The sequence below is a fragment of the Apium graveolens genome, chromosome 10 (genome assembly GCF_009905375.1).
Source record: "Apium graveolens cultivar Ventura chromosome 10, ASM990537v1, whole genome shotgun sequence".
Taxonomy (NCBI): Eukaryota; Viridiplantae; Streptophyta; class Magnoliopsida; order Apiales; family Apiaceae; genus Apium; species Apium graveolens.
The window spans coordinates 181,484,463-181,487,626 of record NC_133656.1 but is presented as its reverse complement, the minus strand read 5'-3'; positions in this window follow the sequence as shown (position 1 = coordinate 181,487,626).

Sequence of the window (3,164 nt, the reverse complement as noted above, 5' to 3'; positions counted from 1 at the left end):
AAACCTTTCAGTCTGTGAAGACTGTTTTGCACATGAAGTTGCATCAGAGATATTCATAGAAGAACTGATGAATTTCCATGTTTGGACATTTCTTTTCTCAAACAACAAAACAACTGAAGAACATTTTGAGGACTCTGTGCATTTGTAAAACATGTTTCTTTTGAGAGTTACCTGAGTGGGATTGTGTTTGAGTTTGAGTTTGTGTTTGTGTTGCTGTGCCTGGATGAACTGCAGTTTGGTTTTTAAATATTTTAGCTGCAGTTTAGCACAAATACCTGTTGATTGATTATTTGTATTTCTTGTTGTTGCCTGAATAGATTGTGTCGGACTTGTACTGCATTGAACATATTTAACTTTTTGGAGTTTTAATCAGACATATGCATTGAGATATATAGTTGCAAGCACTATGACAGGAAGGATAATAATCAATTGAGTTGTAAACACAAGGCAATCATGACATAAACAACAAGCAACAAAAACAAATTGGTATAGAAGAAGAGAATTTTCATTAATAAAAAAACAGAGTACATTAAGATATAGATTACACCAAGTGAATCCTAATCCTAACTACTCTAGTTTTGGATTATTTTTCTCGGCCTCTATCCTCCTTGCCCGGCGCTGGTAAGATCTGGACATGGAGTGTGCAAGAGAGATGATCCTCTCCTTCAACTCCAGAGCAGCAAGGCGTTGCTGCTCAGCCACCCTGGCACGTCTCTCCTGCTCCAGAGACACTTCTCCCTCAAAGAAAAGGAAGTTTATCTGATCGTCCCACGAGATTTCGTCAAAGACATCAAGTGGAACATTAAAGGGGCTGCAAATAACCCCTTGATACGGACACGAAGTCCGATAGGGTCAAAGTAAACTTGGTTGTCAGCCAAGTGATGAACAGGTTGATAAACTCCATTGAAAATCTTGTAGAAGACTGGGGCATCCATTGGAGAGAGAGAGGTGAACAAGAAGTGAGTTTTGAGATTAGGGTGTCTGATGAAAAAGAAGGTAGTAAAGGATAATGGAGAGTGAAATGTTTGATTTTATAGAGGGAGAAAAAAGAGAGAAACCAAGAGACTCTTGAATTGCCCGGTTAATAAGTGTAATAATCACACAAGCATACTTTACGAGAAGCTGGACAATTAGAAATGACTAGTTACTATTCCTCATGCAAGTACTCAAGAATCTTAGTTCACTTTCTAGGATAACTATTTCCCATGCAAATAAACAAGTACTCCCAACACAAAAAGTGACCCCTCCCATCAGCAAAATATTACACTAGCTGACTCATCAAAATAAATATTGATAAGGAATCATTCAAAACACATAATTAGCATATAGTCAAATAAATTTAACTATTATCAGCATTCTCAAAACATCACATATAATGTACTAGTCTACTTACATTAGACTAACATATTCCACATTTTTATTAAAAAAAACATCAGCAAGTAAATGTGTCAATAAATCTGAGTAAATATAGACAAAGTATGTCAAAAGTATTTTGCTGAACATAATTTATGAATTAAATTATTTCAGTTTTTTATACTTTTTGCTTCTTTTGAACTGTTATTTATGAACTTCATATATTTAGAATATGAATAAATAAATATTCAGTTTGCTTAGAATTTTGAGAAATTCCAAGTTAAAATATATATTCGAGAAGTCTGGGTATTTATAGTAAAAGTAAATGACTTGTCGAGAACTCAAAATTAGACATTTCGAGTTAGTCTATCGAGAAGTCATTTTAAATTACTATTTTAGAGAACTCAAACTTGACTTATTGAGATGTCAAATAAATACCCAGTTTGTCCAAGACGTGGACTGGACTAATTCTAACTTTTATTTGAATAAATTCAAAATAAAATTATAATAAATTTTCAAAAGTATTTTACCGAAATAATTCATTAATTTAAATTATCTCAGTTTCGAGTTATTGATAAGTCAACAATTGTACTTGTAGAGAACTCTGTGAATAAACACTACTAGAGAACTCTACAAGGACTTATCAATAAGTCATTTTTAAGCCTTTCGAGAAGTCAGTAAATTGACTTATCGAGGACTCACTCGAGAAGTCCTAAAATGACTTATCGATAAGTCAATTTATACTTATCGAGAACTCAGTTCTCTATATACTTTTGGTTTATGTAAAAACTGCCTTGTGTTAATTTTACATATTAAGAATGTAATATTAACAACTGAGCGGTTTACTTAGAATTTGAAAAATTCCAAGTTGAATTTGAATTTGAAATACAAATATGCAGAAATTTCTGAAATATTTATAATTCATATTTCAGTTAACTTCCAATAAAATCAAATTACTATTGATTTACTGGAGATTAATCTGCTGTAAAATATTAGCTGGGTTCTTTCCTTAGGATGATGAATTAAGCATTCCAATTTCACTACGAGTCTAGTGAAAGTTGCTTCATCCAAAGGTTTAGTAAAAATGTCAGCCAATTGTTTTTCTATTGGTACAAAAATGAGCTCAATGATACCATTTGTAGCATGTTCTCTAATAAAATGGTACCTAACATCAATGTACTTTGTCCTGGAATGATTAACTGGATTAGCTACTATAGATATAGCACTAGTATTGTCACACATAATAGGAATCTTGTGTAACACTAGTCCATAGTCCATTAGCTGATTTCTAATCCAAAACACTTGAGCACAATAACTTCCTGCAGCTATGTATTCAGCTTTAGCTGTAGAAGTTGATACAGATTGTTATTTCTTGCTATACCAGGATACAAGTCTTTGTCCAAGAAATTGATAGCTTCCACTGGTACTCTTTATGTCCTGCATCCAGCAAAATCTGCATCTGTGTAACCAACAACTACAAAACCAGTTCCCTTAGGATACCATAATCTCAAGTTTGGAGTTCCCTTCAAGTATCTGAAAATCCTCTTTACAGCCATCAAATGTGATTCTTTTGGATTGGCTTGAAATCTTGCACATAAACATGTTGCAAACATGATATTTGGTGTGCTTGTTGTTAAATAAAGCAATGATCCAATCATCCCTCTATAGCTTGAGATATCTACACTCTTGCCCTTCTTATCTTCATCAAACTTAGTAGCAGTAGACATAGGTGTAGATGCAGGTGAACAATCAAACATTCCAAACTTTTTCAATAGATCCTTGACATATTTAGTTTGGATGATGAAGATACC